Source organism: Lissotriton helveticus, chromosome 9 (assembly GCF_964261635.1).
Source record: "Lissotriton helveticus chromosome 9, aLisHel1.1, whole genome shotgun sequence".
In the NCBI taxonomy this organism is placed as follows: Eukaryota; Metazoa; Chordata; class Amphibia; order Caudata; family Salamandridae; genus Lissotriton; species Lissotriton helveticus.
In genome coordinates, this window is record NC_136070.1 from 67991621 (window position 1) to 68005890 (window position 14270).

General features: G+C 44.2%; 1 protein-coding gene across 3 annotated transcripts in view; it reads left to right on the forward strand.

Annotated features, from left to right (window-relative positions):
• Positions 1-1759: 1759 nt before the first annotated feature.
• SIPA1L1 (signal induced proliferation associated 1 like 1) overlaps positions 1760-14270 on the forward strand; it is a 681304-nt gene continuing 668793 nt past the window's right edge. For all 3 annotated transcript variants that reach the window (XM_078659472.1, XM_078659473.1, XM_078659474.1), the window contains exon 1: positions 1760-2468. The gene's annotated coding sequence lies outside the window, so the exon portion shown is untranslated. The remainder of the gene's footprint in view (positions 2469-14270) is intronic.

A 14270-nucleotide genomic window follows, 5' to 3' on the forward strand; every position in this document is an offset into this window, starting at 1 on the left:
TGTGCCTTCTTTGAAAACCAAATGAAATTCTTAGGATATGTCTTCTCAAAAGAAAGACTTAAAGTGGACCTCCACAAGTCAGAAGCAATATGGAATGCTCCTGTCCCACAGAACGCCAGATAAGTAAGGCGCTTCCTAGGCATGGTGAGCACCTGCTGAAGGTTGACGCTCAACCTCGTCACCTTTTCAGAACCCGAGAGCACTGACAAGAGTCAACACCCATTCAGAATGGAGCATGCAGATAAAAAAGCATTCAAAAGCATGAATTAAACTCCCCCACTATAACACCACAGTGGCATACATCAACCCCAAACAGGGCACAGAGCTTATTATGGATGTGAGCCCCCAGACTTATTTGCCGTCCTAGTCCAAGAGCAGGTACAAGGGGTCTGTGTACAAATTGCATTTGGAAGCAGATCACTGATCACTGTGACAGATCACTGTGGGAGAGGTGTGGCGCCGCGGCCAGGGCGACTGACGCTGGAATCTGGGGATCAGGGTTCGATCCCCGGCTCCGGCGGCAGGTTAGCCCAGCACCATGTGACTCTGGGCAATAGCTTGCTTAATCTTCCCGACGGCCCCCAGCGCCTAGAGACCCTTACGGGTGATTGTGCGCTTTACAAATGTGGATTATTATTACTGACAGACACCTAGACCAGATATGCCAAAATTGAAGGAGATGTACTGGCTATCAAGCTGGGATACCATTGTTACCACAGATGCGTCTGTAGGAGGGAGTTCCTGGGTTATAAGTGACCATAAGCCACTTGTCCACATTTACTGAATGGTGGGTGGTCCAACTTCAACAATACAACTTCACAGCAACCCGACAGACTACCTATTGTGACACCACCTAGCACCAAGATAGGGGAGGACTCCACCAAGCAATGACACCGAAGACTACATACTTCTAAGAATTTAGGTGGCCTGTCCCAAAGCTATGGAACAAAAAGATATGGCGCTAGCATCTCAGGAGAGATTCACACCAGTTAAAACCATGCTGACAAACCAATGCTCACGCAGTTGAGAAGAACAAGGGAGAAACTGGGCTCCACAGATGGACAGCTCCTGTTGCAGTGACGATGTATGGTGGTACTTCAACTGCTCCAAGAGAGGGCCAAAGAGCTGGCATACCAAGCCCACCGGGAGTACTGAGCTTGCAGCTCCACACATCATAGGGCTGACAGACCTAACTCCGGCGGGAGTCTCCACACAGCTGTCCCTCGCCTAAGATGACCTTTGCTTAACACTACGTCACGGGGAACATGGATTCCCCAGATCTCATTTTTTAAGTCTCCCTCTGCCTGATTTCAAAATGGTGGCAAGTATGACACACAACATAACATCAGGGTTAATCAATTTTAGGTTGCTTGATGCTCGACAGCCAATCACAGTGCAGCCTGACCAGCCGAAGATGGAGAACTCCCAAGTAGGATGATAATCAACGCACAGGTAACAGGTCCCCCCCCCCCCCCAGATTTTTATAGCAGGAACAGGACCTGAAGGTATTGTAGCACTTTACATGAGCATCGGTTATGTCACACAAGGCCACATTCATTTTTTCGTAGCCAGGTGAGATTAAGTGATTTGCCCAGAATCACACGAAGCTGAGCCAACACCATGGCTCGAACCTGCTTCCCCGGCTCCAAAGACGGCAGCTCTGCCACAACCTCGCCCTCTCCACAGTGCGAGCGCGCGGAAAAGCCAATGATGGTACAAGAGTGTGGTGAGGTGTGAGCGCGCGGATCCACGGGTGCCCAACGATCTTCCTCAGCACGCGGACAGCATCGGCCTCCGCTTCCCGCTCTTCCGGAATTCACGGGGTAGAACGCAGGCGCGTAGGCGGTGAGACGCACGTCACGTGACGCGCACGCCGCGCTAGGTTCCTTCCTCTAATGGGAACCAGTCGCTGGTGTGACCTCATCCCGAGCGGAGGGAGGCGGAGGCCGAAGAGGCGGGGGCGGCGGAGGAGGCGAAGTTTGTAGGCACAAGTTGAGCGCAGGGGGCGGTGATCAGCGAGCTCGGGTACGGGGGGAGCAGCACCGGCACCCACGGGTCACCCTGCCGGCCATTGAGCACCTCCCCACCGGCAACGTTCATTCGCCTCCCTCTCCACGGGAACCTTCTGGAATTTTTTACCGGGGTCTCAGGTTGCGGTTCCAGCTCAGGGGGGAGGCACTTGAGGGAAGGAAGGCCCGGTTCACCGGCCTGGAGCATCGGAGAGAGAGGGGCTGAGGGCCCCCCCCCCCCGTACCACAGCTGTGCTGAGGAGATGCATGGAGCAGTAACCCTCCAGCCCCCACACACATAAACACACCCTACTGCTGGACGGGCTCCAGCTGCAGCCCAAACCCCCCTTCTGACCACCCACACCCTTCCAAACTCGGGGACACAGGAGCAGCCTCGTCACACCCACTGGGGCAAGCAGGAACACCCCCGCCCCACGGTGCCACCCGGCGTCACACCTGGTGAGTCTTTGTGCCAGCGGCTGCAGATGCCTTTGTTTGCACCCTTGTACTTGGGAAATGCCTTTTGTGCTTAATATTTGTGTCGGTGGGAGCACGCATTTATTCCCGGTGCTCGGAAACACTTTCTTCGGCTGCAGTGGCTTTGTCACAGAATCTTTTGTTTTCTTCATTCCTAAAATGTGTATTTTATTGTTGTGCATTTCTATTGAAATAATCATGTTGGTGTGTAAGAGTTCCATTATTAAAACCCCGATTACATTCATGTGTGTCCAACATTAAGTGCTTTTCTGATTCAATATGTTTATTTGTTATTGAGAGGGTAGTCAACGTCCATCGCTAGCTCATTGTTGGACAAGTGGAGCAGGAGTTGGTGTCTTCACCTTCTATAAACGTTTGGGTATGTGGAAGTGTTTCTCGAAAATTTGACAGCATTTGACGGTGTATCATGTCACCTAGATTGCACCAACTGTATTCACCATCATTTGCAGATTGGCTTCATCAGCACACTGCAGCTTTTCAAATAGTGTATTTTATGGGCTGTGAAACTGCAGCTGTTTTTGCTGAGGAGGGTCCCTGCAATATTCCGATTATGTGGGCGTTTGAGCTATCTATATTCATATCTTTAAGGCTGCTAGTGTTTATATTACTTTAAGTATTCTGTGTGATGCCCGAATGACATCATATTACAGCTGGACGTGGTTCGAGTCACACTTGTCCGCGGTGTTTATTTATTGCACTGCAACCCTCTGGGTCCCCGTGCAGTGCTTTACAAATGAGATCGGCTGCTCAGCTGATGCATTACTTGCCCATGAAACAGCTGAGTGCCTTAAATTGTTTATTACAGAGCAGTTTGTCCACAATATGGTGATGCCTATATTGTGAATGTCAATCGAGTAGTTATCGTGGGAAGCGCAGCGCATAATGCAGGGGTTGCTGCAGTGTGCTGAGTTTCTGGCTGCCACACTGTCTGTACGGTAGGTCATCTCATCAGTGAGGAGCAGTGATATTAGTGCAGGGAACTTCTCCCTCGATGTGAAAATCTATTGACTTCGAGCAGTTAACAATGTTGGACTGAGACCACCTTTTCCTTTTAAGAAGAAGGCTGCTGTCTGTTTCTCAATGTTAGGTTTATAGCTTGGTCGACTGGGCAGTTTGAAATGTTGAAATGACTGTTGCTGCACTTATTAGAAGTTGGCATTTTTTCGTACTTTTTTTTTTCTTTTCTTTAACGCGTTGCACTTTCGCTGGACCTGGCTGCTGAATCGACTAAATGCTCCCGCATCCGTAATCAGTGTTTTACCCTGAGGGTAGGGTTTAAATCCTGGCGTGTCCTCTCACCTTTCAGTAACATGGGTACCATTGAGTTGGATAACAACGAACAGCTGTTATATTATGCCAAGATGCTCCAGTGGGGTGAACATCCACCCCACCCTCCCCAATACACAGGTTTTGTTTAAAACCGAATAGGTCGTATTGAACTACCGCGTTGTATTTTGGAACGGTTGTAGGTACGCTACTGTATTTTAAGCTGTGAACAATTTATATGTTGATACTTGGACCTGTATGTTACTGCACTTTTACAACCCATAGCTCGGTCATCTTGACTAGTGGCATGAAAGCAGTCTGTTACAGTTGATGCTTGTACTTGTGGTTTGCGCAGACCTGTTCTGGTTTCACGCCTCTTATGGAATTGTTTTTTCCGTGAAATGTATTGTGAAAGACAAAAGGTGTTTATCAACTGTGCTTAGGAGAGCTGCAATCTGAGCCTGGCACATCGCGCCACATGCAATTTCCCAGATAAAAAAATGCGTTAGGCTGAAATTCAACACTTCTCTTCAACCCCTCCGTTTGTGTACATTTTGGATGTCTGTGCTGCCGTCTTACGGCTAGAGCAGCCAATTTAAATGGGAACATCAGAACATGTGATTTTTAGAGATTTCCGTTGCCGAGATTTCTTTCTAGTGAAAAGGCGACAATATTTTTTTGTCAAATTGGTTATAAGACAACATATCATGCTGCACTATAAATGTCACATAATGGAGCAATTACTTGGACGTAACTGTATATAGACCTGTGCAGACGGGTAACATGGGTGGCACACGAAATTGCTACAATAAATTGAGTTGTCCAAACCTCCCCTTCTATTCCAGAAGGCACCCTTCCCATCAAGTACCTTTTTAATGCCGCACACTCTGCGTGCTTGTAATCATATTGTTGGCCGTATAGGTTAGAGGTGCGTCCTGTCTCCTGGTGCTAACGTTCTAGATATTTAACACATACACACCTTCCGTTTTCAGAATCCATGGCTGGTGTTTCCTGTGTCAAACAAATCATTTTGTGATGTAGCTGTGAGTCAGTCGGGAGCACTGACGTGTGAATTTCTCTCATCTCCACCTGATCTGTTTGATGAAGAAGTTTGATGGAACATTTCGCCATATATTTTTAAGTATATGGCTACCTCCCCATGAGGAACTATAATGATGGTGCTGTATGGGTATGCTACTCTGTGATTTCAACTCTTGACCATTTTAATGGAGGTCCTCCTAAACCTGTTTCAAGGTTCGGGAACCTCTGCTCACACCAGGTACTTCTGGGTTTCGAAGTGCAGGCTTAATACTCAGAACCATATGTTAGTGATCCAATGTTTAAGTGCGCTTCACAGAGGCTCATGAACGTTTTGGGGTCGGTTGAGGAAGGGGTCATTACTAGATGTTTACTTGTCAGTTGTTGCAGTATCTTATCCATCAGAAAATGACATGGTTTGTGATAGCTGATGACACTCAGGAATGATCTTTTGGCATGGTTACCTCATTGCTTTTTATAGGGGGCTTGCACTCATTAGTAGCATTTAACAGTGCCATGTAACGTGCATTTTGCATCCACTGCCCCATCCTTGCAGTTATTGCTCCCAATCACACATAGTTTAGTTAATAGCCACTGCAAATAAATTGTGCACGAGTTGCTTTACACAAGGTGTTATTTTTAGCTTTTGCCTACACAGAGCTTGCAAAATCTCTTGTAGCAGCAACAAAAACTTAAAAGGGCCTTAGAGCCCGGCCATTACTTACTTTTGCTTACCATTGGTTGACACCCACGTCACTCTTTTTTTCTTTCTTCCTGTTGGTCCACGTCTGCTTCCTGCTTGGCTCCACATTTTCGTCCTTGCTGTGGAGCTTGAACCAAGTACTTACTGCCTCTTGCGACCACTCTCCTTCCACTGACCATGCACTTGTAACATACTTTATTTACTTTTCAGAGTCTGCATTCTGTTCATGGCTTGCCTGTCCCTACCACCACCTAACTTCCTTTATTGCATGCCCTTTCCCCGTTCGTTGCTGGGCTGTCGCTCCCACCACCTTGCTGCTTTCAATTCATGTCCGTTCTCCACACCGTCGCTAATGGCTTCCCTCCTTCCTCCAACATAGCTTCTTTTACATAGTGCAATGTCAACTGGAAGGAATTGGAGGGCTTTATGAGCAACAGTTACATTACACGAGGACACATCGTTTTTACAGGCACAGGGAGATTAAATGACTTGCCCAGAATCACAGGATGTTGAGCCATTTCTGGGACTCCAACCTTGTTCCCCAGCTCCAAAGTTAGCAGCTCTGGCTGTAACGCCACAGCCTCTCGATGCAGTGTTCCAGCTTGATACACTTTGATACATTGGTAACTGCAATGGGCATTTTATTACTCGGAAAGGTGGTATAGTCAATAGGCTATAGGCGCCAAAAAGGGTTATTTCACTTCAGTATATGGTTGTTCAAAGTAGTCACAGTGCTGAAGGGTTGCGAGAACCACCTGCCTCTCTAAATTTTGTGGCCTAAGGAACAAGAAGAATACGTTATACAGCACACATAATCTCAAGTACTGACAGTTTCAGTTGTTATTCACATATAGTAATGAGCAAAACAAATATGTCATGATTGTTTGTTTTTGCTCTTTTATTCTTTTCTTCAAGCTTTAGTAAGTGAACTGTTCCCAAGCCAAATACTGAGGCCACGAAACACGTGTTGGCTTGGGAACAGTTCACTTACTAAAGCTTGAAGAAAAGAATAAACAAGCATTGAAAATGCAATAGGTCTCGCAATAGAAGAGTTTGACATTTTTCGTTTTGCAAATGGATGAGTGACACCTATAGCATTTGGAATGCAACATGTTTTGTATTTACGTGACTTATATGGCAGCTCTGGTCGTTATGCTACATCTCTAGATAGTTTTATCTTTCGCAAATGTGACACCTATTGTAACACAATATGTGTTGTGAGGGTGAGGGGTTGAGGGTGAGGGGTTGAGGGTGGGTGAGGGGTTGAGGGTGAGTGAGGGTGAGGGTGAGGGTGAGGGGTTGAGGGTGAGTGAGGGTGAGGGTGGGTGGGGGTGGGTGAGGGTGGGTGAGGGGTTGAGGGTGGGGGTGGGTGAGGGTGGGTGAGGGGTTGAGGGTGAGTGAGGGTGAGGGTGGGGGGGGGTGGGTGAGGGTCGGCAGTCAGACCAAATAGTCCAACAGCAAATAAACCTAGCCAAAACGTTCACTTAACCTTCTAAAAAGGCCAGCATAGTTCCCATTAACAGAAACAAACCTAAGGGCCAAAAGACCAATCACACGGGTATTTTCATGTTCGCTGCAGCATGCGATAAATTGTTCCACTAGCAACCAGGTCTCGGTCAGAAGAGAAAAGGGGTAGAGCTGCAGGCATGTGTTTTAACTGCCATCTTGGAGAATCCTTTACATGAGAATCTCACATTGGAGTGAAATGATTGCAGGGTGTCATATCTTGAAAGATCTTTGGCGGAGGTGTAAAGAGATAGTATAACGCGAGGCCATGCATGTTAAAATAAGTTTTAAGGATTTAAAAACACTGCTTTATATTATTCACGTGATGAAATACGATTTCCACAAATGCCAAAATCTTTAAACAGATAGATTTTGATAAAAAATACTGAATTTAATTACCATATTGATTTGCACTTAAGTGGATGGAGGTTTAGCAGGCAAATGCTAAAATTAAGGTACCATCATCTCCAAATCAAGAATGTGCGCAATCATAAAATATTTTTTTGTTTTTTACATTACATGTCTGTGGAAGTCAACCATATAAATTCAGCTTTTGTGTCCCGCTATGGGAAGTCAGAACGGGATTAAGCGTGCCAATTAAGTGATATCACTGCTGATGACTAGCATGGCGCCCGGTCACACGAGACCCAACAGTCCGTTGTGGGCAGAGGCGGAAAAACCTGTCGGGCAGACTAAAAAAGGGCTTACGCTAAACGCGCCTGGTGCTGTGTATACACCCCCGCAAGGGGAGAATAGTCCACCCTCCGGCAGGACTTCCATCTGTCTCACATGGCGGCACCTAACAATGAGGTCGAGGCGCGCGACCGGACGGGGGTGATATCACACCCTCAGCATTGAGCCGATGCTGGGAAGCCTGCGCCCATACCACAAAAAACCGGCGCCGCGCTTTGGAGAGGTTTGTGCATGAACAAGCACTGGCATTGTTTGTGTTACTGAATAACCAGCCCGCGCAGTGCAAGCGCGTAGTAGTGCCAACAAACAGCGCTTCCGCCTGCCAGATGGAGCCCGCCCGCCCACCTGTACTGAGCCAGCCACCAGGGGCATCCTAGTTTACTCAGCCCAGAGAGAGGGAAAGAGCCGGGTAAGAGATCGAGGTGAATTGTATAACTTGATATTTAAACAAAGCACGACAGTCAGATCGTATTGGGGAATGTCACCAGTCAAACAAAGCAGCCAGAAAATAATCCCAAATATTAATCAAGTACACAAATCGAGATGGAAGGTTTCACTATGCCTTCGATTTGTAGAGTTGTTACTTACATTTTTCAAGTCATATTCATCACACCGTGTAGATACCGATAGGCAACTTTATCAGAAAGCTCTAATTTATTTATATTACTTAACTAATATTACTTCTTGCTGACATCAAGAATACTGATTCTATCATGCCTATTAGTAGTAAGGATGAGAAGCAGGGTGGTAACATTTTTAAAAAACACAATCTTAGTGATGTATGCGCCTTAGAACTATATGGCACGTCATCACTTTCATTCACACTAAACAGATGTTAAAAGGCAATTAGCTACAATGCCAGCGAACGCAAAATTAACAGGACTGCTATGAACAGCGTTTTAATTTAAAGCAGTGTTTAGCTAACTATGGGTTCCCAAGAGCAAACCCACAAGACACAAACTTATGCTAACACAAAGGAGAGGCTGAAGTCGGTCTTGAATTATGTAGGAGGAACAGCACACCCCCTTGAAGGCAATACTGTGTGATTTTTTTTTTTAGGGGCAGAAGACAGTCATGGAAAACTGACATTAGGAGAGACTGTGGTTAGGGGTGTGTTATGGTAAGTGGGGAACACCGTAAACAGTTTCAGAATCCCACCCACTGTATTCAGAGAGAACCACGGGGCCGGGAGGGGTGGGGGAGTCGAGCTTACTATCACACACCCGGAGCATGCACAGAGCAACACTGCAGGCCCCCCAAAGGAAAAAGACTGAAAAGCTGGTAATGCAAAAAAAAAAAAAACAAGACGGAGGGCATTGCTGTGGGGAGGGGGTGGAGGAGAAATGCACACGGCGGGCAGGGGAGGGGGCGGAGCGGGGAGAGCGGCATGTGGGTGTGAAGAAGCCGGGGCCTTTGAAGTGAAGCTAAGCTTCACTTCAAACGGTGTCGGAGGAATGCGGCTGAGGGAACAGACGGCGATTGCGGCTGAGGGAACTGATGTGCACGCGCTTTTAAGCTCAATGCACATGCGCATTGAGCTTAAAAGTCACGGGCACTGCAAGGAATCGCCACGATTCCTTGCTTGTTAGTTAAAGGTTGTTTAAGCCGCAATAGTCTCGCAAGCTCGATGCGCATGCGCATCGACAGGCGAGACCTAAAAACCAAAAAGAAACAATCATGACATATTTGTTTTGCTCATTACTATATGTGAATAACAACTGAAACTGTCAGTACTTGATATTATGTGTGCCGGGGAATGTATTCTTGCAATGGGATTTGTTCAAGAATAAACTGTATATTAATTATAGGGAAAATAACAATTTTAACTTGTCTGTAGGTGCATAGTTTAAAGTGAAGAAAAAAAAGCGCAACAATGTGGTTTTACGTCTTCACTTTTTTAAATTATAAATTTAAACTATGTAACTCATCGGCTTGCACAGCTGTGCAGCATATACAAATACACATTTACAGAGCTAATTGATCTTGCATAGGCAAAACTGTTGTCTTTGCTAATGCTTGTTCTTTTTCTCTTGTGTTTAGTCTTAACTAGTTTGTCATTTAGCCTGGTCAGGTTTTTTTTAAGCTGTTCCTGCTCTCACCGTTTATTTTTCTGCAGGTATTGTTTTTTTCTTTACCTATTGCAGCCCAGAAATTATTGCTTAAAAGTCCTGTTTGGCAAGTCCTGGCTTAAACATATTTCAGTGTGACCCGGAGATGCAGCGCATTGGAAAGAATCGGCGCTTAGAGGCTCACTAAAGACCATATTATTCTTTGTCCAGTAGAAGGTATAACTTTACCTGCATTGCCATTTTTGTACTGTGTTTGCAGGCTATTTGGGTCCACCTTCTTTTTGGTTCCTGGGGGTGGGGTGGGGGTGTGTGGTAGAATTTTTTTGTAGTTGCAGGTGAAAGCGTATATTGTACGTATTCTTCCCGTGGGCAGATAATCCACCATAGCTTTTTTCACCCACTATGTAAAAGAACATTGCCACTTTAAACCATGACCGCTGTAATTGCAGAAGAGATCTGATAGCTGAGTTCACGATTGTACATTTGATGCATAGGGCTATTTGCTGACAGTGCTTATTACTGGTCTATCGGTATTCATGCGAGAGATATAGCTCAATAAAATGTCTGTTTGTCAGCTGCCTTTTAAAAAATCTTCTTTAGGTTTCGCCTACGCAGAGTTTGTGAAATCTCTTGTATTTAAAAAATAAGAAACCTTAAAAGGAGCTTAGAGCCCACCCATTGATTACCATTCGCTGGTTCCCTTGTGGCTCTCACGCCACATTACTTACCACTGGCTGGCTCCCATGTGCTTGCTTTTGATCAGCGACCTCTGCCTCGCCTTCCTGTTTCTAGTGGTCGGTGTCCTTCCACTGCTGGCTCCTGCTGTGAAGGTTAAAAAATAGCTTTTATAGTATAGGCTTATAGATAGAATGACGTATTTAGACAATCCAGTCCATTAAAGTGCAAACAAAATAATGTACAACTCTGAGACCTGTTTCTTAATCAAAATATGCCAAACAGATAAGCCTCAGTATAATCACCAGTTTAAAGTGCAAATGTCTGTTTACATACTCATCATTGTTTCTTGATGAAGGGGTGCTAAAAGCGTAGGAACCTTAATATGATTGCCAGTGTTAAGTGCCAATGACTGACTACAGAATCATGATGGCCATGAATCAATCAGCAAAAAATGTAAACATTCCACAGTTTTAGCCTAACGTTTCTACGGCTAAATAAAGCATTTAATTACACGTAACATCTAGAAGATTAAAAAAAAACGTGTGAATAAACCCTAGATAGTTGAACTACTGCGATGGGATCTAAAATGCTGTGCTCTGTAAGGATAAAGTGCTATGTCTAGTGCACGACTGATGGTGAAGATGTGGGGTTCGCAGTCTGAATGACTGTTCTGCATAAATAAAGACAAGGATAATTTAATAGACTACATAAAAAAAATCTCTGCAGCAAGATGTACAACTGTATATTATCCACCACCGATAATATCGTATAAATAAGATTACTAAGTGCTTTGCACTCAAAACATTCTTTGATCACAACAAAGCCAGGGGGGCTGTTGATGTAAAACAAGCACAGAAACCACAGAGCTTACCACTTTAAAACAAGCATGCTCGAGGGACGCTGAGTAAATGTGCTCCAGTAAACTGTTACTGGTAGTTATGTACGGATAGCAGGGTAGTTAAGGTTGTCCCATTAAAACAAAAACAATATTTTCACTTTTCTACATTATTGTATTGATTTATAGAGACTGGTGAATATATCTACGCTTTAGGTAAATAAGTAGAGAACTATCCGTTCCCGTTGTCGACGCTTGACCTGTTTGTTTAAGCATACATTTCAAATATTGATCACACATTTACCATTGTTTTGTGGCAGCCGTTGACTGACTGAGAAACAAGAAAAATTGTCCTTCTGCCTAGTTTCAAGGGGTAAGTTAACTAAGTGGCCTAATATTTTAGTGAAGGGTATTTTGAAAAGGTCTAAGTGGCCTAATATTTTAGTGAAAGGTATTTTAAAAAGGTCTACTGGAATGCTGGGTGTCCCTCGATTTGAAATATTGCTTCTGGTATTTCTCCCACAGTCTATTCCATATCTAATGCTGCCATCTCGTCCCTTTTTAATGATCGAAACATCAGTTCTTTATCAAACCATCAGAGCTCCTCAATAACATTTGCTAATTTAGACATAGTAAATAGTACAATAATTGGAGGCAAATAACTATGTAAATTCAGTGCCAGATGTTACTGTATTGTCTCCTGGTGCTTGAAGCTTCAGCATCCAACATTTTCCATCCTACCTGCAATCCTCAGTCCTGCGAACAGTTTGCTTGCCCTATTTCCGACATCATATTGGTGCCTTTGGGCGCTTACATATTTTGCACCTTAGCCCCATTTTACGCCATGGTGCTCATTTCATCTTTTTTTTTTATTGTTCTGTGCCCAAAGAGCATGAGTAGTATCCCGCTTGAACAGCAGGATATAGTTGCCTCTCCCAACAAAATGATCCCTCACCCTTAACAAGTGTGTGTATCTTTTAGTGTTACTATATTCCATGCATGACCAGTGATTGTACCACTGCTTCTTGCTCAGTCTTATTACCCATCTATTGAAGTTCTCCACAGAGGCCCAACGTTAGCCCCTGTTGCGCCGAGAGGGTTCCTTCAACAGTCTCCCATTCAGTCCGAGTTGAATGTCTGTGAGATATGTGAGACCCATGGTGAGGGGCGCATCGTATTCTGCAGGAGAGCCCATCATTTTGCGGTATGCAGGTACATTGGTCGAAGTTGTTTGTTCAGGACCCCATGAAAGTTAGTCGCGGAGGACGGTTAGTTTTTTTTAGTTTTTTTTAGTTTAGTTTAATTTATTTAAAACCATTAACAAAATCACACAGTTAAAAAGTATGTAACGAATAAAGAGTAAAATGGATGTAAAACGGATATGTCATACAGCCAGTGCAACCTCGACTCTTCACGCTACATACCCTTTGCTTTCTTCAACTTTCCTTCCTAGAGATTTTAGTTGGGATACCAACACTAATTTATGTTAGATAAAAAGTTACTAAACAGGAATCGTTTGTTACCCTGATGTCTAAAAAAAAAAAAAAAAAAAGCAGGCTTTTTGCACAGATAACTAAAATGTCCCTTAAGTAAATTAATATATATAATTAAAATGCCTATAAGCGGGACTAAGAAAAGTATGAATACGGTGCCAGATGGACTGTGAAACCCACTATTAAAAACAATTACACAAATATTCACATCATTAAAAATACAGAAATAGATAAAGTAGTTATCTGAGTCTAACGTGATAGGGTACTACTAGTTTCAGTCCCTAGCAGCCCTCCGTCACAGTTACTCTGCGTGCTCGGTTAACATCAGAGGTTTCCGAGTTATTACAACTTGGAATTACATTCAGGGACCACCACCAGATTACACATCGCTTATCCTATTAACTGATAATTTTCTTAAAACAGATCAATAACTGAGTCAGTCTAATGTTCAGCATGGTGTTGATTGGGTCCATGGACTCCTCCGGTGCATGCCTGTGGGACCTAATTCCCCGTTCAAGGAACTCCCTCTTTAATAGAACTCTTCGTTGAACTATCAAAGCAGAACAAACACAGAAAATGTGAAGCAGAGATTCAGGCCCCTGGTGGCATAGATGGCAGAACTGGTCTTCACTTTGACCGGACATCCTCCATTTTGGCATGAGGTCTAGTGTGGGTATTTCTCCAAATCTTAGGGCCAAAAACGACTGTTTGTTTGATCTTCAGGTGGTAAGGTGCAGCTAGCAAGGCTGATTCTCTTAAAGTGGAAAACGATTTCAACACCAGCCACCCGTGGTGACGTTTTGACAGGGTATCTTTGTCTGCCATCCAACTTTGCAGTTTTGTAGATTTATTTACTAGCTTCTTAAAGATTTTCCCAGAGATCTTCGAATTCCAAAGGTCACCCAGCTCCAGCGTCCTGATGCTGTTTTCTAAAATTGTCTTGTAAGCACAGTTGCCCCTTTGCAAGTTAATGGAGGACGGTTAAATCCAACAACTGTGGTTGCTGAAGCACTACCACAGCATTGTCCAGTAAACATTCCAGAACATCACACACCAACCTTCATAAAAACAAATATATTAAATAACATCTCGAGGTACATTATATAATTATAAATAACTAATACAATAATAATAGAAACAAGTTTTCCATAGGCATCTCGGAGCACAGGTGTAATCGAATTTACATAGTTCTACCACTTTACAGTTCCTAACATGAGGCAATAGGTCATCTCTTCCATACAGTAAAGCCTGCAACAAACCTATACATAATGATCCATCCACATTGGTGCACTACATAGTCGAGTGGACCTTCCTCATAAACTGGATTCCCTTATTCTTAACACCATTGTACATATTTTCCTTTGTAGTTTAACACTTACATTCAAATTAAAACCCTACAAAATACTCTGCACGTTCACTACGAAAGCCTTGATCCACACATTTCCATCTGACAAAACTACTGCATGTCTTCCGACTTTTTCC